At 59.3% G+C, this 22,920-nt stretch overlaps 1 pseudogene; it reads left to right on the forward strand.

Annotated features, from left to right (window-relative positions):
• The first annotated feature begins 3,854 nt into the window (after nucleotides 1-3,854).
• LOC142435803 (cytosolic phospholipase A2 beta-like) lies at nucleotides 3,855-13,826 on the forward strand (annotated as a pseudogene).
• Nucleotides 13,827-22,920: the final 9,094 nt, after the last annotated feature.

A 22,920-nucleotide genomic window follows, 5' to 3' on the forward strand; every position in this document is an offset into this window, starting at 1 on the left:
AGTGGTCACTCCCCTATCTGAGGTGGGTGCAGCCCTGGGCTGGGCTAGGGTGATGGGCGAGCTGTCTTGTGGCATGTGGGCATGCTCTTAGAGTCCCTTCCCCTAGGGCCACGGTGGGCGCCACGGAGGTGAGCGTAGCGGTGACCCCAGATGGCTATGCTGATTCCGTGCGCGAAGACCACTTCGTGATGCCAGCCGAGAGCCTGCTGCCCCTGTGAGGTGTGTTGGACGTCCTGGAGGGCAGGGCCTGGCACCCTGGCATGCTCTACGTGCAGAAGCAGTGCTCTAACCTGCTTACCGAGCTGACCCAGCTGCTGCCCGACTTGGAGCCCCACGTGCCCTGGGCCTCCGAGGCTCTGGGTGAGAGGGGGCGACTGGGGCAGAGGGCAGTCGTTGAGAATACACAGCAGAAGCACACACCAAGCTTCTACACTGACAGCTCAGTGACATTGATTGTCTTGGCCCACACCCACCACCCCATGACCAGGGTCAGGTCCTGCCGCCCTGGAAGCCTTGACTGTTGACCGACTGCAAAGGATTAGTGCTCTAACTTTTGCCTGTGGGGGGCTGGGCCCACTCCCCAAGCCCTCCAAACCATGGCCTCTTCGCCACTTTTCCCTGGGATGCCCCTCGCTCGCACGCAGCACCCCTGCCCTCATCCTGTTGGGTGTTATCCCAGACCCAACCTGCAGGGGACAACCGCTCCTAACTCTCCTCCTCTGTCCTGCAGGGAAGATGCCAGAGGCGGTGAACTTCTGGCTGGGGGAGGCGGCTGCAGTGACGTCCTGTAGGTGTCTCTGGGATGCAGTGACAGGGAGGAGCCAGGATGGGGCCAAGGGTGGGAGGCTGGCCTGGAGCTTCGGTCTACAATTCTGCGAACAGAGGAGGAGCGGCGTTGCAGCGTGGTGGGTGGGATGACTTTGGTGTGGGGGCGCACTAGACATCTCTCAGAGGGCACGTTGGCCCCGGAGGTGAACTTGGGAGAACCCTATGCGTGGATATTTACCTCTTTGGAGAGATGACCCGCATGGGGCGTGTGGTGAGTGCCAAGTCCCTGGTGGCTGGGATCTGGCATGCCCTCCACCCCAGCCGCCCCTGGGCATCTCCTGGAGTCTGGTTTGACTATGTCGTTGAGAATACACAGAGCAAAAGCACACACCAAGCTTCAACGCTGACAGCTCTGTGACATTGATTCAGTCCCTCTAGTTGGTTCAAACGTTCTCACCCTCCCTTCCCGAGTTCTTCTCCCTGAGGGAAATGAGGGGGCTTCAGAAACTGTGTAGAAAATAATGGGATTCCCCCTCCCCCCTTATAAATTCATTGTCCTCCAGGATCCTGGCTGTTCTTTGAAGAGGCTGTTTTCAGTCTGAGCCCGGATGGAGTTTAAAAGAGCACCATGCTCATGGCAGAGGGATGGAGATCCTTTACTGGCTAAGTTGAACTAGTACTGGGCGTAAAGGAGACATCAGGGGACACTTTGGATGGAAGGTTGAAATCTTTATTCGCAGGACTTTCTCGTTTTTACACCCCTGGCTGTCTTGAGGCGCAAGGCTCTGGGTGGGCAGGTTCTGCCTCTCATGTGCCCTGCTCCGCCAAATCTGCCCAGGACCTTCTTTGTGTTGGCAGTGAACAAGGACCACTACGAAAACCTCTACTGTGTCCTCTCTGGAGAGAAGCATTTCCTGTTACACCCGCCCAGCGACCGACCCTTCATCCCCTATGGTAGGGCTGGGACCTGGCTTACGCATGGGCCCCAAACCAGAGGAAGGGTAGCGAGGCTTCCCTGCCTGTGTCCCTGGGGCCAGGCAGCCAACAGGAGAGGCTGGGAGGAGGTGTGAGGGGCTGGGAGCACTCTTTGCTAAGCTCCCCCTTTTTCTCTGGCATCAGAGCTGTAAACCCCAGCAACCTACCGACTCACTGAGGCGGGCACCTTTGAGGTGGTGGATGAAGAGGCCATGGAGAAGGTGTCCATCTTGGCCCTGGGCCTCAGGGAGGGGCGAGCTCATCCATCTCCGAGGAGCAAGTGGGCCCCAAAAGTCCTGGGAAGGTGGCCCCTTCCTCCGTAAGGTCCCACCTTCTGTGGCTGGCTTCCCAGGGCGGATGGAGGGGGACCTTTGGCCCTTACCGTTGGCAAGGCCAAAGGCCGAGTTCCCCGGTCCTGCTCCGTCCCCAGGTGCCCTGGCTTCCACTGGATCCCTTGACACCAGATCTGTCCCAGTACCCACAGTACCGTGAGGCCCAGGCCCTCCGCTGCACCATGCAGGCCGGCGAGATGCTCTACCTGCCGGCCTTGTGGTTCCACCACGTGCAGCAGTCCCAGGGCTGCATTGCTGGTGAGGAGCTCCTGGCCTCGGCCAGCCGGTTGGCTGGGGAGGCTCTGGGTCAGAGCTGGGCCACCCACTCCTGTGCTTGCTCTCCCCACAGTGAACTTCTGGTACGACATGGAGTATGACCTCAAGTACAGTTACTTCCAACTGCTCGACACCCTCACCAAGGCCTCAGGCCTGGACTAGTGGAGCCCCCAGGGAACGTGCCCCCCCACAGCTCAGGGGGCACTCTGGCTCCTCCCCAGATGGGCCCCCACAGAGACACCCTGCAATCTGTCTGACCCAGAACCCCGTTTGGGTTGGGACCGACCCTGGAGACTATCGTGGGTGATAGGAGGAGGACCAGGAAGTGCCAGGCAGGTGTCTAGGTCAGGGTTCCCAGAAAGCTGCCACGCAGGTGAAGCAGCCCCGTGGGTGGAGGCCAGCTGCGGCGTCCTCCCTCCTCTGTAAAGCTGTGAAGTGGAGATAATGATGGTCCCTACCTTTCTGGCTGCCCTGGGGAGTGGAGAGGGTTTCTGTAAGGGCCCGCTCGCTCGCTCGAAGGACATGCTCAATAAAGCCGGGGAGGCTCCATGTGGTACCTGCTCCTTGTGGCTTTCAGTGTCTCCAGGAGGGCGGGGAGGGTTCAGATGGAAACGTCAGAGAGAGGAGCTAGCTCCCTGTCTGTCCAGGGACCACAGCTTGTACTCCGGTCTGGCCGGCAGGCCAACCCTGTTTTAACTCTCTGCCAGGGCTCATTGACTGGGACTCTGGTTTACTTTGCGATGGGGTTGGTGGCCTGGGGACGAGCCTGTGTCTCCTAACCAGCACAGGGACTAGGGGACAGAAACTGCCCCACCCCCACCCCTGGGCTGCTCCTCTGCAGAAGGAACTGGCTTTCTCATGCTGCCCCCACAAAAGGGGAGATGAGCCCCCTTCCCCTGGGTGCCCACCTGGAGCTCCAGTCCTGGCCATCTCTGGGGACCCAGGTGGCCCAGGCCCTGGCTTTGAAGAGCTGTTTTTAGTAACAGCCACTCCCCTGCTGTGATGATAGGCTCCGGATACACCCCTCCTCCGGGTCTGCTTCAGTGGAGACTGGGCATTCCTGTCCTACTGGTACCTGGATGTTTCTACAAGCCTTGTTGGTGGGGACTCTGCCCTTGCCCTACCTCTGGCGGCTGCCCAGACCTGTGGCCCCTCCAAGCCATGCCTTCCTGTCCTGCTCACACGGGTGGTTGGTGAGCTGTCCTGGAAGCAGGACCCGGCTGGGCAGGCCCAGGTGGTGTCTGCTGGGGGCAGTGGGTTTTCCAGGAACCCAGCAGGGGTGGGGGACCTTGAGCCCATGGGAGGGTGTCAGTAGCCCCAGTATATAGGCTGAGGTGCCTCATTTCTTGGGCAGGGTGTGGGGCTTGGGCGGAGCGGAAGATGCAGGTGGGAGGGGCTAGGGAGGCCAGTTGGGACATACTTGGATTTTGGCTTAAAACCCCACACTCCTTGGCCCAGTGGCTACTGCTGCCTTTGCTCGCCCCGCCTGGGACCCCCAGCCTCATGGCTCTGGTAAGACTGGCATGGCACTGGAGCCCACTCTGACCCTTGCTCCCCACCTGAGTCCTAGTTAATGTTTTCTCTGGAGGGCTGTGGCCGCGGTGGTCTTCAGGTGTAGGTTGCGTGTTTGCCAGCTTTGGGTAGGGGCTTGGCAGGGCTGGGGATCCACAGAGCTTCTAGGCAGGGAGAGGCTCCTGGCTGCTCCCCTGCTCCCTCTGAGTCAGTTGCCTGGGCTGTCGGGGCCTGAGACTGATGAGATGGGTGACTTTCCCGGGTTCTTCCTCTGCCAGGAACCCCTGGGCGCATGCAGCTGGGACTTCCAATGGCAGCTGGGAGGCCAGTGAAAGGGTGTGCTGACACACGCTACCTGGCCCCAGCGCACCTGGCAGGGCTTCAGCCCAGAGCCCGGGGTGGTTTTGGATGGAGTCCTGGGGTCCTTTGTTTCTCTGCCCTCGGAGAACCTGGAGGGCGCAGGGCTTGGCGCCCATAGGCTGCCTGGCCTGGTAACCTCCCACCTGCCCCAGCACAGAGGTGGCTTCCAGAACTGCCCCCTGACCAGGGGTGGGATGCACAGGGAGAAGCGAGTGAGCAAGCAGGAGCTTAGTCCTAGCAGGCCGCTCCCTCCTTGCCCTTCTGTATGCCCACCCAGGGCTTTGTAAGCGAGGGCATGGGCTGGGGCAGACAGGTGGCAAGATGGGAGCCTACTGGTTCCAGGAGAGGGAAGCGGAGAGCACAGCGATCCTGCCTCTGGGTCTCTGGCCAGTTGCTGGGTCATCTCTCCATGCCTCCGCCTCCTCGTGAGGCAGCGTAGTAGTCGGCTGAGTTAATGTATGGATAGCCCTTGGGACAGACCTGTCATGGGCATTGTGTAAGTTCCTATGGACGTGCCCTGTCTCTTCTAGACTCGGGGTTCTGGGTGGCCTTGGCCCTGTTGGTGCAGGGTGAGCCCTCACAGGTGCCCCAACCTCCCTTCCATCGCCTGCGGCCTTTGGTCATGTCATCCCACAGCAAGCTTGTCCCCTCCCCGCTGCTCTGCAGGCCAAGTTGCCCGGGACCTGCCTGCTCACCATTCGCGTGCGGCAGGCCCACAGCCTGCCTGCCAGGGACGTGGGTGAGTTGACCGAGAGAGGAGAAGGGAACTGAGGTTGCAATTGGAGCAGGGCAGGGACGGTGGGAGGTGGCAGGAGGGCTGGGCCTGCGAGGTCCTGGGAGGAGGGCCTGCAAAGAGTGACGGGCAAGGGCTGGTGATGGAGGGTGGGGCTTGGTGCGTCCCCAGGGATCCCTCTGGTGGTGAACTCTGCGTGGCTTGGGGGAGAATTGGCCCTCATTTCTTCTCCTCCAAGTGACCCACCCTGACTTCTATGTGACCCTGTGGCTGCCCACGGCCTGCAACCACCGGCTCCAGACGCGCACGGTCAACAACTGCAGAAACCCTGTCTGGAACCAGAGCTTCCACTTCCGGGTGCACAGCCAGATCAAGGTGGGCCTGCCTCAGCCCAGCCCTGCGTACCCCCAGCGCCACCCCCACACCACCCCCCACCCCATGGCCCTGTCCCGCTGCTCCCCTTCCAGAACATGGTGGAGCTGAAAGTCTTTGACCAGGACATGCTGACCAGCGACGACCCCATACTGTCAGTGCTGTTTGACTTGGGCACTCTGCTGCCTGGGGAGTTCCGGCGCCAGAGCTTCTTGCTGAGCCCACAGGCAAGACTCCACATGGGCGGCCACCCTCGGTACCACCAACGGGATGCTGCTTAAATGCCCCTCTTCAAAGAACTTGTTTACAGACCATGAGGTCAGGTTTCCCTGGTGCCCGAGGCCCTTGTCAACCAGGACCTGCTTCCCGAGGAGCGGCCCCCTTCTCGGGGCCACATTATGGACAGCAGCCCTCCCCGCATTGGCACCCCTGGCTGGCATCTGGGTTGGAATCTGCACATACCCACACTGACACGCACACTCACACTCACATTTCAACCCACACGCAGCCTCACACACATACACAGGTACACTCACACGCAAGCACACGCACTCAACCACTGTCACACTCACACATGCACAGCCATGTGGATACACATGCACACACACTCACATGTGCACACAACCACTCACATGCATGCCCACATACATGCAAACGTCTTACCTTTATAACTTGCTTTTTCAGGGTGGGGAGCGGTTTGACGTTGAATTCCGCCTGTGGAGTGTGTGAGTTGGGGGTTGCGGGGGTCAGGGGAGTTGGGGGTTGCGAGGTAGGGAGAGGGGCTCTGGGTCAAATCTGTCCCTTCTGGAAGGAGAGAGCCTCATGCGCTCAGGGCTGGTGTCCTTCCCCGGGGACCCTCTGTGGTTGGAAGGACTGCCTAGGCTTCCTTGGGGGCAAGAACCTGACCCCCGCTCATGGCTTTTCCCAGGACAGACTGTGCGGAGCAGCTCACCAGCAACGGTGTCCTAGTGGTGAGTCAGATCATTGTAGTGATTGATTCAGGATCATAGTAGTGATTCGGGATCATAGTGGTGATTTGGGATGGTAATGGTGACTTAGGATCATGGTACTAATTCGGGATCATAGTAGTGATTCGGGATCATAGTAGTGCTGTGTGATCATAGTAGTGATTTGGGATCATAGTAGTGATTTGGGATCATAGTAGTGCTTTGGGGTCATAGTAGTGCCTTGTGATCATAGTAGTAATTTGTGATCATAGTAGTGCTTTATGATCATAGTAGAGCTTTGGGATCATAGTAGTGCTTTGGGATCATAGTAGTGCTTTGGGGTCATAGTAGTGCTTTGTGATCATTGTAGTGCTTTGTGATCATAGTAGTGCTTTGGGATCATAGTAGTGCTTTGGGATCATAGTAGTGCTTTGTGATCATAGTAGTGATTTGGGATCACAGTAGTGATTTGGGGTCATAGTAGTGCTTTGGGATTGTAGTGGTGAGTGACACACCCTCCCTCAGGCCATCTGCTCACCTGCCCTCCTGCCTGCAAGTCTGTCTGGAGCAGGAAAGAGCAAAGTGGGAGGGGCTATGATTTCCAGAGGACATGGGACTGAGGAGCAGGAACCGCGGGCTGCAGGGGAAAGGGTAGTGGTGAGGTATCCTTGCGTGGGAGGGGCAGCATATGAATCTTCTCTTCCCAACACAGGCCCGTGAGCTTTCCCGCTTGCATGTGCGGCTGAAGGAGGCCGGGGACCAGAAGGGTGAGTCTCCCAGGTCACAGGACAGCCCTGGCCCTCAGCCTATGTCTTCCCCCTTCCTCAGCTGCCCATCCTGGAAGAAGCTGCCAGCCACCTTTAGCCTCCGAAGGCTAGGGGCTGGGGGTGAAACTGCCCGGGCTTACCAAGACCTGGTCTTTTCCCATGACCCTGCTCCGAGGGGGCTGGGCTGGGGGTAACTCCTCCCAGCCTCTGCCAGCCACAGGGGCGGGAGACACCTCACGGGCAGGGAACCCCCTCCCACCCGGGAACCCCCTCCCACCCCTACCTCGGTTCCTTTCTCCAGAGTCAAAGGGAAAAGTTCAGCTTGTGGTCCCCGGGTCCTACGAGGGATCTCAGGAGGCCACCGTGGGCAGCGACTCCTTCCGTTTCCACTTCCCCACCTGCTGGGAGCAGGAGCTTAGTATCCATCTGCAGGTTGGGTGCCCCCCCACTGACCCCCTGGAATTCAGGCCCACAGGGCCGGGTGGTACCCCTGCTCTGAGACTCGGGTAAGTGTACAGTTTTGGTCCCCTTGCAGAACGCCCCCCAGGAGCAACTGAAGGTGCCACTCAGGGCCCTGCCATCAGACCAGCTCGTGAGGCTGGTCTTCCCTACGTCCCAGGTACTCTTCACTCAGAGGAAGAGACCTTGATGTGGGTGTGGGACAGGGCCTCAGGCCAGTGCGGGGGTGGGGGCAGGGGGTGACTCCTTCTCTCCCTTTTCTTTTGGGCCAAGCCCCTGGGCTTGGCTGTGGGGGTGCATCCCTGTGGAGATGACTGGGGCATCCCAGGGCCGAAGTTGGGGTGGAGGTGCCAGCCTTTCTGAGTGGTATTTTGCTGGTTTGCAGGAGCCTCTGATGAAGGTGGAGCTGAGAAAAAAAGACAGGTGAGAGGCTGGGCTGGGGGAGAGCAGCCGGGGGAGGGAGGGCGCTACGTACAGCTGGGTGGCCTGGAGGACCGGAAGCAAGCGGGTGGCTGCAGCAGGGAGCTCCTAGTCTTGGGAAGGTGCTCAGAGCAGAGAGGGTCCTTCCTCAGCCTTGTAGTCTGCGTGTGGCCTCACTGGGTGGGAGAGAGGTGGGGGCTGAGGAGAGTAACACGCCTGGTTTGAGGAGCACAAAGACCAGAAGGAAGCAACCTTTTGGGTGGAAGCAACGTGGCTGGGCCTTCAAGAACTTTTGCTTTCCCTCGGTGTCTAGGAGTATAAGCAGCCCCAACTTAAAGGCCTTTGTTCCTTCTCAGCCCCCGTGCCCCCTCCCCAGTGTAACCCTGGTCCAGCGTTGCAGGGGAGGGAGAAGCTGAGACTCAGGGCCACCTTTGGCCACAGGGACACCCTCATCTGCCGGCTGGCCTTGCTGTCATGCCGGGCGTGTTGGTGTGGCTCTGGGCCCACCATCCCCCCCTCACTCTCCAAGCTTCAGCACACAGGCTGAAGGGAGAGAAGAGATGGATGTGGATCTTGCAGGGAGATGGGGCCAGTGTCCTCTTTTCTGACGAAGATGAGCACTGCCTCACTGTCCGTCCATCCCCCCACCCCAACCCCAGACCAGGGGAGCTGGCCGTGCGCCTGGGCTTCGAGCTGTGTGCTGAGGAGCAGGCCTTCCTGAGCAGGAGGAAGCAGGTGGTGGCCAAGGCCCTGCAGCAGGTCCTGCAACTGGAGGGAGACCTGCAGGAGGACGAGGTCTGTCAGGCTGGGCAGGAGTGTGGGGGTCTCAGGCCGAGTGTTGAGCTGAGTGGGCCTCCACACTTCCATTGCCCGACCAGGGTTGGTTGTAAGGCGGACTTTTGTTTGCCTCTCGTCTGCCCACCTACCCCCCTTGTACTTCCCGGAGCTTTCTTGATGTTATCTTGGGCCCGATGCGGCTGAGCAGTGTCAGAACCACGGGCCCCACCAGGGGTAGCTACCCTTCTCTGGGCGTTGGCCCTTGGCCTGGAGCTGATTTTAAGACTGGGCCTCTCAGACAACTCGGTGGACATCTGGCCAGGCCTCTCTGCTGGTTGGGCTGGCTCCTAAGGAAATGAGCTCCTTGCAAGGGGAGAGGGACGCTGATTTGGGGGTTTTGAGGTGAGCCTGTGTCTTTTAAGAAGTGACCGCCGTACTCCCCAGGCTGGGGATGGGGAGATAAGGCCTGTGGCCTGTACGCTCCCTGGAGTTTTCAAAACCCGAAAGGACCCACCCTGCTGAAGGAGGTTATCCTGACATGACTCTCCTCAGCTGCTCTGACTCAGACCCGCTCCATGGGTCCCCACCAGACTCTGACCTATGCTAACTTGGTGGTGGGGCCAGGGGCAGGGGACTGAGTGGCCACTTGACTTGCTGTGTTCTCCTCCTGTGGTTTTTACTGCCCGGCGCACCCTGACCTCCCCTCCACCAACTGGAAGTCCCCGCAGGGCCTCCCTTGAGCCCAGCTGTACTCTGCCCTTCCAGGTCCCAGTGGTGGCAACCATGGCTACTGGTGGAGGGTCCGGGCAATGACTTCCCTGTATGGGCAGCTGACCGGCCTCAGGGAGCTGGGCCTCTTGGACTGCGTCTTCTACATCACAGGGGCCTCGGGCTCCACTTGGTGAGCAGGCTGAGTGTGGGATCTGGGGGTGAGTGGGCAGAGGCAGGTGTGCCTGTGGTAAGGCTTCTCCAGTGCCCCCTTGGCCTCCCTGACTAGATTGGAAGGTCTGCGAGGAGGCAGGTGGCAGGTGCGATATGCCCAAGGTGCCCCATGGGCTTCGGCTGTCTCCATGGAGCTGGAAGGCACCTGCGGGCTGCTGCCCTGGGAGAGAAGGTCCGAAGGGGTGTGAGGTCTCGGGGGACTCTTAGAGGAACCTGTCTGCCCCCGACCTCTGGCTTTGCCTAGGACCTTAGAAAACCTCTACAAGGATCCAGAGTGGTCGCAGAAGGACCTGGGGGGCGCCACCGTACTGCTGAAGACGCAGGTGACCAAGAACAAGCTGGGCGTGTTGGCTCCCAGCCAGCTGCAATGGTACTACCAGGAGCTGGAGGAGCGCGCTCGCCTGGGACACCCGGCCTGCTTCACCAACCTCTGGGCCCTCATCAATGAGGCCATGCGACATGATGGGGTACAGAAGGGCGGCCCACGGGGACGGGCCTGGACCTGGAGGCAGCCCTGCTGGGTAGCAGCGCGAGGGGAGATCTCCAGAGACCAGGCAGCAATGGGTTTACATGGAGGTATCTCCCTACAGCCTGATGTCCACAAGCTCTCGGAGCAGCGACAGGCTCTGAGGCACGGCCAGAAACTTCTCCCCATGTACTATGCCCTCAACACTAAGGGGCACGGCCTGTCCACCTTTGAATTTGGAGGCAGGTCGAGGCAGTTGGTTGAGGCCCCGGGCGACCAGGGGTCAGGGAAGGGTTGGTTGGGATGGTGTGGGGAGTCAGTTTTTCATGCCCTTCTCCTTACACTCTGGTCCGGGACCCGAGTGAATCCAGACACCCATGATCCCAGAGTCACTTGGACTGGAGGGGAGTCGCCCCGTCCTTTGTGGCTGCCCTGCGTGGGTTCGGGTGGGCAGGAGGGTGGTGGCCAACAGCGGTCCCTTCTCACCGCAGAGTGGTGTGATTTCTCCCCCTACGAGCTCGGTTTCTCCAAGTAAGGTGCCTTCATCCCCTCTGAGCTCTTCGGCTCCGAGTTCTTCATGGGGCGGCTGATGAAGAGGATGCCTGAGTCCCGCATCTGCTTCCTGGAAGGTGAGGGGGTCTTGGAGAGAGAATGGGGGAGGGGAGGATGTTTCTGGGGGAGCCCCATCACTGAGGCGGGCAGCAGGGAAGGGTCAGGCTGTGACAGGAATGGGGGCTCTCGTCCCCTTGTGTCTGCGCTCCCAGGTATCTGGACCAACCTATATGCAGCCAGCCTCCAAGACAGCTTATACTGGTCCTCGGAGCCCAGTCCGTTCTGGGATCGCTGGGCTCAGACCCTGACCAGCTTGGGTAGGTGCCCAGGCTCTGGGGCTGTTGCTGGGGGTGGGCATGTGACTCCCAGCTCTGTGTGTGTGTGGTGGTGGGGGCACTGGTCTCAGCTCTTTCCCTCTCCGGGGTCACTGCCCTCAGACTGGGCTAGCACCCACGCCCCACTCCCTGGCTGTGCAGACAAGGAGCAGGTCCCAGTGCTGAAGATGGAAGTGCCACCCAGCCTGGCTGGGAGGATCGGGGAGTTGTTCTCTGGCCTCCTGACGTATCGCCCGCTTGCCCAGGCCACCCACAACTTTCTGCGTGGTCTCCAGTTCCACAAAGACTATTTCCAGCACCCTCACTTCTCCTCCTGGAAAGGTAGCTTCTCCCACCGGGGCCCAGCCTCCTGATGTCTTCCCAGAGCTGTGGGCCTTGGCTCCAGGCCCCTCACCTCACCCCTTGGCTCCAGGCCTTCCATGTGTGGCCCCACGGGATGTGGGAAGTAGAGTTTCCTGCCTTCTCCTTCAACTGGGGCTGGAGGTTGCTTCAGGGCTGGGGCCAGGTGGGTGGGGCCTGAGGGCGGAGTCTTTTTCCAGGAGCAGCCAGTGACTGCCACTGACCAGGGGAGCAAGCGTGGTGTCCTCAGCACCCATGCTCAAGGCTGCCCTCCCACCCCGCCCACCTCTCCAGACACCAAACTGGATGGACTCCCTAACCAGCTGACCCCTGGGGAGCCCTGCCTGTGCCTGCTGGACGTGGGCTACTTTGTCAACACCAGCTGCCCGCCCCTCCTGCAGCCCACCCGGGACGTGGACCTCATCCTGTCGCTGGACTACAACTTAAATGCTGCCTTTCAGGTGGGGGAGCTGATGAGTGGCACCCGAGGATGCTAGGGCGGCTTCACAGTGTGTGCCTTGCTGGCTTCCTCCCAACCCTACGAGACAGGGACCCACATGCTATGGGCTGAGCTGTCCAGAGAAACAAAAACAGCAACACTCCTCTGTGTAGAAAGAAAGAGCTTTAGATCAAGAAGTCATTTTAGATCAGCAAGGCATCAAAGCCCAGTGTGATTCAAGACCATGCTAGTCAGAACCTTCCACAGCCTCTGTGTAGCTGCAGGCAGATAATGCCCAGGCTGGCGTGAACACGGCCGAGTCGGAGGCTCTCCAGGCTGGTGGCCCCATGGGGCCGTCCCTGGAGACAGAATCCCAGCGAGGAGGAAGAGGCTCATAGCATCTCCCCTTCCTTCCAAGGAGGGATCACCAGGCTTCCACCTGAGTGACAGGTGGGACTCCACCCCTGCACTTTCACGCAGGTCCAAGTGGACATAATATCTAACCACCACACCATGTCAAAACAACCAAACCAGGATCCCCACCATGGAGTCCATGCTGACTCACCAGTCTCCCTTAGTGTGTTTCCGAGATTGAACTGCTTACGGGAGTAAAAATGCCCACGGAGCAGTTTGTCACAGGAAATCAGCCTCTAACAACCAATGGGTCAGTAGGCACAATTGTATGGCGATAAAATAGTAAAGGTCTAGTAAAGTCATAGAGGCTAGGAGAGATAGGGGAGTGAGAGTACAATAAAGGAGTCAGGCACGTTTTATGATAGCATGCTCACCTCAGCTCCTCTTGATGGACCACGTGGAAGTGGGGGAAGAGAGAGCATCTGTATTATCTTGGGGTAGTTACAGGTAGCCTTAAGACATGCATATTCAGTAGTTACATACGCCACAAAGTGGGTGGGATCGACAGTAATGCTGAGCTCACAAGTGAGGAAGCCTAACAGCTGCATTGGGGGAAGCTGAGAGGGGGGCAGGGCGACAGCAAGAAGAGAGAGCCAGAGGATGTCTGCCTCTGTAGGGAGATCAGACCAGTCATGTGCTCACTTGAAGGCAGCATGGCTGTTAAGGGAGAGTCTGTGGCTACCAACGTGGAGGCACAAGTTCAGGAACGTGGTGCTCGGCCCTCTCTCCATGGAGCAGCGGGTGCTTTCCCAGTGCTGACCCTGCAGAACCTCGCCCAGCACATAACTGCTTCACCACCAGCGCTCCCTGTGAAAAGAACTGGGGTTTCATTCACGCTCCATCAGGGGGCTTTCTCCGCAATGGGGAGAGGATGTGATGGTGAATCTGGTTGGCTGCACCTGCACCCCAGCTGGTTGCAGGCCGTCGACACCCCAGCGTTTAGATTCTGTGTTAATTTAGTGAGAGGTGTGTGCCCTTCATGGCTGGCCTCAGCGATGGCTACAGTCCGTTTGGTGGAGCTCTGAGGGGCTGCGGCACGGCTGTCCACTCCGACTGATGCTTGGTCCTATGTGACGTCAGTGTCCAGGACCAAGGGAGCCCAAGGCTAGCCCTCTCCTGCCCTCTGTGCCCCTGCAGCAGCTGCAGCTGGTGGGCCGCATGTGCCAAGAGCAGGGCATCCCGTTCCCGCCCATCTCTCCCAGCCTCGGTGAGGAGCGCCAGCCTCGGGAGTGCCACAAGTTCTCTGACCCCGGCCAGCCTGAGGCCCCAGTCATTCTGCACTTCCCCCTGGTCAACGACTCCTTCCGGGACCACTCAGCCCCTGGTGAGCCAGCTTGCCCCCACCCCCTTCCTGGTGTTCCAGCCTCCCCGACCCAGCAGACCCGCCCTCCACCCCAGCACCCTGCCCCTCCATGCCCACGATGTGCTCTCTGCACAGGGGTCCCTAGGACACCCGAGGAGCAGGAGGCCGGCCGGGTGAACCTGTCTCCGTCTGACTCCCCCTACCACTACTCGAAAGTGACCTATAGCCAAGAGGACTTGGACAAGCTTCTGGGCCTGGCCCACTACAACATCTGCAACAACCAGGAGCGGCTGCCGGCTGCCCTGCGCGAGGCCGTGCGGAAGAGGAGGCAGCGCTGAACCCCCCCCCCCTAGTGACGCCATGCCTCAGCCGAAGAGAGCCATCCCCCAGTGTTCTGGGACCTCGGAGGGCCTGGTTGGCCCCAGCGGCACCCTTCCTAGCCTTGGGTGTATGCCCTGGTACCCCAGATGGGGCAGGAGCTGCCAGCACCTCACAGAGGGCCATCTGCACTGTGAACTGAAGCTGTGACTATGGGCTTGCCACAGCTCAGCAGCTGCTCTGGTCCTGGGCCCTGGGCCCCTGGAGCATGCCACAGTGGGCCTCTTCTCCAAGCACCGGGGAGGTGGGGTGCAGAGGTGCTGTGGCAGCCGGGTGCAAATGGTGTGGGGTTGGGGTTCGGGGTGGCTGGGCCCGGTGTAGAATGCTGGCACTGGGGGGTGGGTCCCAGTCTCCCCCGCCCTGCTGCTCTGAATGCTGTACGCAGGGACTCGGGGGCTGCACACATTACAGGACTCGTCCCACCAACGGTCTGAGGATGTCATTGCTGCTACGAATGGGGAGACCTTTGGTACCACCATCAAAGACCAGTTTAGGAAACAAGACAAGGACACATCTCCCTGGCCCCGCAAAGAGTTGCCAGACTCTTGGTGCTGTGCCACCCTTTCCCAGCAGGAAGTCCTGTAGGAGGTGTCTGCTTCGGGCACCCCTGCCCCACCCTCCCAGCCAGTAGCTGCCCTCTTTGCCGGGTGGGGGTCAGAGCACCTTGAGGAAGAGCCTAGGAAGGTGTGACCTCGGAAAGGCTGCCTCTTACCAGGAGCTGCCCGTTCCCAGGGTGCTGCATGGTGGCCTGGCTAGACTGTGGCGAGCCTGCATGGGCAGTCTGTGGCTGGTTCCATGTGGTGACCTGGATGGAGCACGTCCTCACCTACAGCCCCAAGGTCACTTCTGGGCCCACCCACCCCTGTGGAGGAGCAGCGAGGCCCAGTGAATGAATGTTGGGTCCCTTGGTCACACCTGCCCCACCACCACCTCCCTGACAATACCCCACGTTCCTCTAGCATTGGTAACCACGTGGATTCCCATGACACTCCCCTTCCCCCTTCCCCCCAATGCATGGCTGAGTGACTCCCAGGTTGGGCACAGAGTGAGAGTCAGGGCAGGAGTGACTGCTCAGTACCCCTGTGTCCAGGATGAGGCTTCACCCCAGCCATTCATCCCATTCATGAACTGGACCCCATGGGAGAGTGCGTGGAGGTGGGCAATTACAGCAGAGATGGTGCCCCAGGATGTCTCCAATGGTGGAGGGTGGTGGGCTCAGGGGTGCTGCACATTCTGGTGGGTGGGAGTAGGGGGGAACAAGGGCTCCTGCTTGCACATGTGTGTGTGTGTGTGTGTGTGTGTGTGTGTGTGTGTGTGTGAGAGAGAGAGAGAGAGAGAGAGAGAGAGAGAGAGAGAGAGAGAGAGAGAGACTTGCCCTGCCCTGCCCTGCCTTCTCTGCCTCCACCTTCTGACCCCTGACTAGATTCTCTTCTCCCCTTGGAGGTCGACGGGGCCTGTGCCTTGGGAGAGCTGCATGGGACTGTGACAGCAAGGGACGGGGAGGCAGCAGGCTGCCCATGAGCCGAGGTTGGTTTGGAGAGGGAAGGGGAGAAGGCAGGCCAAAGGGCACAGTTGCAGGAGGCCAAGTCCAGGCAAGCTTGCTGGGACTATGCCAAGAGAGGCTGCCCTAACCCCGTGCTGCTCCAGTAGGCAAGGCGTTCCGAGAGGACCTGCTCTTCTCCGCAGACCAGCCAGCAACAGGAAGCTGAAGGATCGCACGGGTCTGCAGATGTGTGTGTGTGCCCATGGACGCACACCACACAGACACACACACATGGATGGACATACCACAGGCATGTATACCATAAACACACCTGGATGAACACACACCACACCGATGGACACGCATCTACCAAAAACACGTGAACATCTATCACAGGTGCGCCCGCACACACACATGCACACATGGACAGGCATGAGTACAGAGGGCTGAGCCCGTGGGTGGGACAGCCGTCAAGTCTGGGGAAGGGAGTGACATGGTCCAGAAGCTGCCCGGGGACCATGGGTTGCCCTGGCGGGTGGGGGTGAGGCTTCTCTTAGTCCCAGGGCAGTGGGCGTCTGGGGCGGGAGGTGCAGAGCAGATGGGGACCCTGCTCCAGGAGCCCCGAGTGGGCGATGCAGGCGTGTCCACATCCAGTCACACCACCACTGTCCTGAGAGGTGAACTAGCTTTCTGTGTGCCCACATTGGGGGCCCGGGCCACGTGTTCCAGGGAGCAACTTGTGCAGCCTGGAGCTTGGGACCGCTTACTTAAGCTGAGAGGCCCTGTCAGACGACCTTCAGCAAAGCTCAGCCTTTGAGTTCTGGGCTTCTGGCTTCAGGGCACGGTGAGGGCAGCTGCTGGTTCTGGCCCAGCTGCAAGCAGCCTCGCTGTACCTGGCCCTTCTGGGGACTCCAGATAGCACTGGGGAAACTGGGTACACCGAGAGGCTGGGTTACTTGCTAGAGACCACAGCTAATTAGTAGTGGAGTTGAGACCTGATATGGCCCTCACCGTAAAAAGGAAGTGTTTTCTGCCCTTGTGACCCTTGGCCTTCCCTGAGGTCAAGGGTGACCATAGCAGCCACATGAAGAGTGTCAGAAGCAGGGCACAGTGACTGCCTCAACCTCCCCACTCTCCCCCCGCCTGGGCTCTTCCAGTCTTGGCCTAGTGCCTCTATTGCTGGGGAGCAGGCTGGAGAGTCCCCCAGCCCTGCAGGGCCCACAACCTTCCTAGCAGTGCCAGCGGATCTGAGAAGGCACAGCCTGTTAGTGTGTGGCCAGGCTCCCTGGAAATGGTCCCATTGAAGATCTGGAGAGAAGACTGATTGTTTTCCTTTGATTGTGTTACAGACACCTTACAGGAGAGAAGGACGTTTATAGATCACTGTCTACAGTTTCTGACCTTCAAAGCACTCAAATCATTGCCATCGAGTCGATTTCTATCATCGAGGCCCTGTAGGACAGCACACGACGGCCCCTGCGGCTCTCTGAGGCTGTCACTACGGGAGCAGACAACCGAGCCGCGTCTTTCTGATGGGTTTCAGACCACTGACCTTGCCATGAGCAGCAGCCCGGGGCATGCCTTTTTCTGACCTTGGGTTTGACTAATATATATATATACACACACATATAATGCATATATATATATATATATATATATATATATATATATATGAGTTTTAATATAGAGGGTATTTTTTAAGTGGAAACATGCAGAGCAGTTTAACAATTTCTACACATTTTGTTTGCAGCCCTCATAATATAACACAGCACTCTTCTTGCCTCTCCCTCCCTCCTGAACTTTGAGGGCAAATGCTCCCCTTTGCTCTGGGAAGCAAGTGCCTCACAGGTGCCATGCATTCACTTTATCAGCTCGACTGTTGCTTGGGCAGGGGTGATTCCCGGAGCTGGGCTCTGTTTTGGATTTGAAGGGCCCTGGTTTGGGGCTCCAGCAGTCCCTGTCAAACTTGTAATGCCCTCTCTTCATGAAGTCGACTTCCATTGGCTTTCAAGCTGTGCACAAGTTGCCAGTTTGAGCTCAACCAGAGCAGGTTGAGGCGGTGGCTGGGCACCATCTAACTCTCCTGGTCTCCAGGACAAGGATGGAGGGCTGTGGTATTGGTGGTCCGTTAGTCCTGTGGACTGCTTTGCTTCAGTTTTTGATTTTCTTCACTCGTCTGCTCCAGATGGGGAGAGAGGGGATCCTAGTTGCTAGAGGTGGCTTTGCAATGGAGACAAACATTTTATACTAAAGTGAGATTCTTAGATGACATTTGTGTGACTGCAGAGCCCCTGCTCATCTTCTTCCATGCTCACCCTAGCTGACCACCTTCCTGCCTCAGAGGATGGGGCACTCCCTCTGCCCATCCACCCTCAGGTTCTCCCTTTCAATCCCACAGGATCCTGTGGTATCAACCCCCCCTATCAGCCCCGCCCCCAGCCTACACAAGGATTACAAACCCTCGCTCCACTCAGATTCTCTGTAGCTAGTGTCACCTCCCCTGTGTTCCTCAGAGTGTGCTCTGCACCCATGAGATTATTGATTGGTTTCCACCCATAGTGACCCTCTGTGTCCCACAGGGCTTGCTCTGGTGGCAGCTCTCAGAGGGGGAAACCAGGAGGAGGAGGGGAGGGAGCAGTTGGGCAGAAGAAGCTGTGATGGACCCCACAGAGCCAGACTGCCCACGGAGGACAGGACCCTGCGGCTGTTTCCTCAAAGGGGTGCCCCTCAGGGCGGATCAATGCTCTGGGGACTCCACCGCAGGTTGAGGCCCCTCGACCCCTCCTCAGTCCAGCCCTCCACACCCTCACCTACATCTGGAGCTGGGTGAGCTTCTCCTCCTGGGCCGCCAGCTGCCTTTCCAAGTCGTGGTGCCAGGCATGTGGCCCTCTAAGGGGTGGATCCCTGCTCACCCCACAGTCAGGGTCTAGCAGGAGGTCCTCTCAGGAGGCCAGCCAGACCTCAGCCTGATCCAGCATTCCCCGAAGCTCCTCCTGGTCCTGGATCACCAGGCAGTGCTCCTGGTGAAGGGCCCAGGTCGTCCGGAGCTCCTGCAGCTGCCTGTTCAGCTCCCGGAGACGCTGTGACCTGGGGGGCAGAGGGCTGTTGGGAGGGGCGTAGGGTGTCGCCTGGGTGGGGCAGGACTGGGTTACCGTGGAGCAGGGAGAAGCAGGAAAGGGGGCTGTGGCCACGCACCACCCTGGCCCTAGCCCTCAGCGCGCACATCTCTGGGGCTATGACGTGGCTGGTGTCCAGCAGCTGCTACCCCGCCGGCCGCACTGCCTGGGCTCTCAGGCAGAGCTCCTGCCCCAGTGTCTCCTTGGCCCCAGCTGGCCCTTCTGAGGATATAGACTAGCGCCTGCTTCTCTTGAGCCCGAATGCTGGGTGGGGGACAGGGCATGGGAACAGGTCTTAGGGCCAGGAGGGCAGCACAGGGAGGAAGCAGGGAAGAGCTGGGTGCCCCCACCCGCATGGAACAGAGCGAGCCCCCATCCAGGTGGGGTGGCACATACAGCAGTTCCTGGCAGTGCCTGAGGAAGGCATGGCCATGGGCTGCCCACTCCAGCTGCTGGCCCTGCTCCCAGGACTTCAGGTCCAGGTGGCCCAGGCCTCCTGCACCTCAGCCAGCTGCCCGGCCAGGCCCTCCTGGACCACAGGGTGTACCTGAATGGCCTCCATCCCCATCTGAACCACCACCTCGTCCACAGCCACCAGCTCCCTCTGCAGCTGGCAAAGAGCAGGCTGAATGCTTCTCCACCCAGGACTCTGCAGGCCATCCTGGCTGTACCCCAGCCTAGGTCAAGCCCAGGCTCGTCACCCCCCCATCGCAGAGGGGGCAGGGGCAGGCTGCAGTCCTGCCTGAGGTCAGCTGGGGGTGAGGACTCCTCATCCATCCATTGCCTACAAAGAGGAGTTCACGCGGGGTGGGGGGAGGGACTGGGGCCCTCCCTGCAAGAGGCGGTGCTGGCGTTGCAGGACCTCCACAGACGCCAGGTCGTGGCCAAGGACAGCACCCTCCACCAGGACCACCTTCTGCATGTGGCCCCACTGCTTGAGCGCCGCCTTGTGGAAGTTGAGGGCACAGCGGGAAGGAGGGCCAGCAACTTTCTCCCTGAGAACAGGGCCACCTCCTTTTGAGCAAAGACTGTGGCTTGGGGATTTGTGGGGCGTTAACACGGAGGGAAATAGGACGAAGACTCTATTCCCTAACTTATAACAGTGAGAATCTGGAAAGCTGGTGTTCCACGGTAGGAAAGCCTCTACTTTGGTAAGTTAGAGGTAAAGTCCAAGTACATTATCCTACTTTAAAAATCATTCCCACGGATTCTCCGTTAACAGCTAGGCTGCCTTAACGTGAGCACATGGCTGATTGTATCTCTGTGTAGAAGCAGATATGATCCTTTTGCCCTCTCTTCCCACCGTGACACCCAGCCCCCTTTGTAGCTTCCCCCAATGCAGGTATTAACTTTCCCACCTTGGTGAGCTCAAGTACAGGGGCCTTACGATAGATACCACCCACCTTGTGACCCATGTCACTACTGAAGAGGTGTGTCTCCAGGCTCCCTATACACGTCCCAAGATAGCAAAGGTTCCACTTCTCCCAGTTCCACGTGGTCCATCAAGAGGAGCTGAAGTGAGAATGCATAATAAAACATGTCTGACTCTGTATTGTATTCTCTCGCCCCTGTCTTTCCTGTCCTCTGTGACTTTACCGTGACCTTTACCTATTATCATCGCTGTACATTCGCGCCTTCTGGCCCTTTGGTGGTTAGAAGATGGTTTCCTCTGATCACAGCAGGTTCCTGATGAGGCCCGGGGGCCACAGGCAGGGCCCGAGGGAGGAAAGGGTCTTGACACACATGTTGGGTGGAAGGCAAAAATAAGGGGAGCCCTGAGCACATGAGGACGGCGGCTCAGGGAGCGAGTGGGCTGCCTGTCAGGGGGTCTGCCTGTAGCACCTCCAACAGTCAGTGAGGAGAGGGCTGGCCCCGGGGCCACCCGCCCCAGGATTTCGGTTGCAGGACCTGTAAGGTGCTCAGTGCACTGAGACACCAGAATCCGAGAAAGGAGGGTGTGGGAAGGGGAGGCAGGGAGCTCTAAGAGTGGCGGTCAGCAAGAAGACCAGCAGGGCCTGTGCCCCCAACGAAACTGCGGACCGTGCTCAGGGAGCATTGGGAGAGTCCACTTCATGCTCCTACCACAAGGGGTGACCTGCGCTGAAGGACTCCAAACTGGGGGCAGGAAGGAGCGTGGTTGGACGGGGAAGGCTGATTGATGCTGGGATCTGGAGTCAGCCATGCCCCTTCATACACACATGCACACACGAGAATACACACAGATGTACGCATGCACACACCCACATGCCCACCACTACACATGAGCACACACACACACGCACACACACGCACACACATCTGGGGTAGGCCCCTGTGTCCCGAGCCCCTTGGCTGTCGAAGGCCTGTCCCTCTAGGCACCCACCTCTGTGCGGGCTTTCATTGCCTTGTCCAGCCTCACCCATGTGGCCTCAACCCAGCTCCTGTGGACTTGACTCTGGGCCATGGAGCTGGGGGAGGCGAGTTCCAGGGCACCTGCCAGCTCCCTCAGAGCCTGCACCCTGGCAGCCCCACACTCTGCCCTTTCTCCCGGAAGACCTTGAACTTCTGTTCCAGCATCTGCAAAGGTGGGGCTGGAGAGGGTCAATGTGGATAGGGTTCAGGCAGCTCCTAAAACTCACGAAAGGGCCAGCTGGCCCCAACAGCTCCCACATCCCTCAGCCCTGGTTCTAGAACTCCGCAGGGCATCTCCTGCCCCCTCAGCCCACCCAGCATCTACCCTACCCTCCGTTCCTCCATCCACTTTCCCAGCACAACTCACTTCCACACCCTCCAGGTCCTGGCCACAGTCCTGGGAGTCGGCAGTGGCCACCTTGCTGTACAGCCATGCGTGGAGGAGCAGGGCTTCTCCCTCCAGTTGGCACTACCCCTGGGCCTCCGCTGCTCATAGTCGTACTGCGTGGACCTCCCTCACCGCCCACAGCTGGACAGCAGTGTGGGGCTGCATCAGGAAAGTCACAGGGGATTGCTGCCATCTCCTCTCTGGCTGCCCACCCCCTACTCCCTAGGTTTCCCACCCCCTGCCAACCTGTCTGAGTTCTGCAAATCCTCCAGGTGCCCGCAGAACCCTTTCAGCTCGCTCTGGGTGGCCTCCAACCATGGCATCAGGGTGCACGAGGCCCGTGTTCATGCCGTCCAGGGCACAACCCTGCTCTGCCAGCCAGGATTCTGCCTCCAGGAGCTGGGGTGACAGCCGGGCGGGCCATGGCCTCCAGCCTGGGTTTGCAGCCTTGAGAAGGAGTGCACCGGCCCACCTGGCTGCTCTTTAGAAGCCCGCCCCCTGTTTCTTTTTTATTTCCCACAGTTTACTCTGAAGGCAGTCTTGGTGCTCAGGAAGCAAGACAGCTCCTTCCTCGAGGTCCCCTGCAGCCCTGTGGCCTTTTCTTTTCCCTTTCCCACGAAGTTCTCCCATGTCACAAGAACACGGTGGTTCCGGCCAGACGGTTGTCCAGAGTGGCTTATCTGTTTCCCCACTGGACCTGGGTGTGCTGCCTCCTCCCCGCGGGGTTGGCAGGAGAGCTTTAAAAGGTGCTTCTGCCTAGGCCCCACCCCTGTAGATCCAGATTTTGTCTGGATGGGAGGCTGCATGTCCATATCTTTTCAAAGTTCCAGGACATTCGAATGCAATAACCGACTGAGAAGAGCCACCGGCTTAGAAGACACCCCCACACCCACTGCCATTGGGTCCATTCTGCCTCAGTAGGAAAGCAAAGCTAAAGGACCCAGTGGGTCTCATCTCTGGACACGTGTGGAAGAGAGGCCTTGGAACAAGAGAGTGCTTAGAGGAGTTGCTAGGCACATCGAGAGTCTGGGTCCCCCATAGGAGTCCCCTTGAGCCCTGGACACCGGGCAGACCCCCACTTTTCGTGCCCCTCACCTCTATCTATTTGCAGCTGCTGGGCCTCCTGAGCCTGCTGTAGCCTCAGCCTCCTTTGCTCTGCCTCTGCGCACAGGCAGCGAATAGCGCTCTCCAGCTGCTGCACCTCAGCTGCCACCTCTTGGGTGGCAAAGTGCCGGCCTGCAGCTTGTGCCCTGTGTCCTCCACCATCCTGGCCAGGACCGGCTGTGGAGCTCTTGCTCCAAGTTCTGTGGAGTACGCAAGGTCTCCAGGGCTGCTATGTGAACAGGCCATTCCTTGGGAGACTCCCTTGAAGCCTTATGGGGCCCCATAGACATAGACCCTGTCTCCATGGTCAGCAAAGAGCCCAGGATGTCCCAAAGCCTGCTGAGGCAGAAGCTCCTCCTTGGGCCCCACATTGTGTCTTCTTGTAGTCTCCAGTGGTCACTCAGGGCCCTGTGCTTGCTCCCTGCTGGGGCAGACACCCTCCCCTCTGATCCTGGGGTGGGCTGGCACCTGGTGCTGCTGCTGCAGGTGCTGCACCTCGCTCAGACTCTGGCCGTTGTCCTGAGCTGTGGCCAGGGCCAGTTTTTCCTGCACCCAAGCCAGTTCCTCATCAG

Source organism: Tenrec ecaudatus (genome assembly GCF_050624435.1).
Source record: "Tenrec ecaudatus isolate mTenEca1 chromosome 1 unlocalized genomic scaffold, mTenEca1.hap1 SUPER_1_unloc_16, whole genome shotgun sequence".
NCBI lineage: Eukaryota > Metazoa > Chordata > Mammalia > Afrosoricida > Tenrecidae > Tenrec > Tenrec ecaudatus.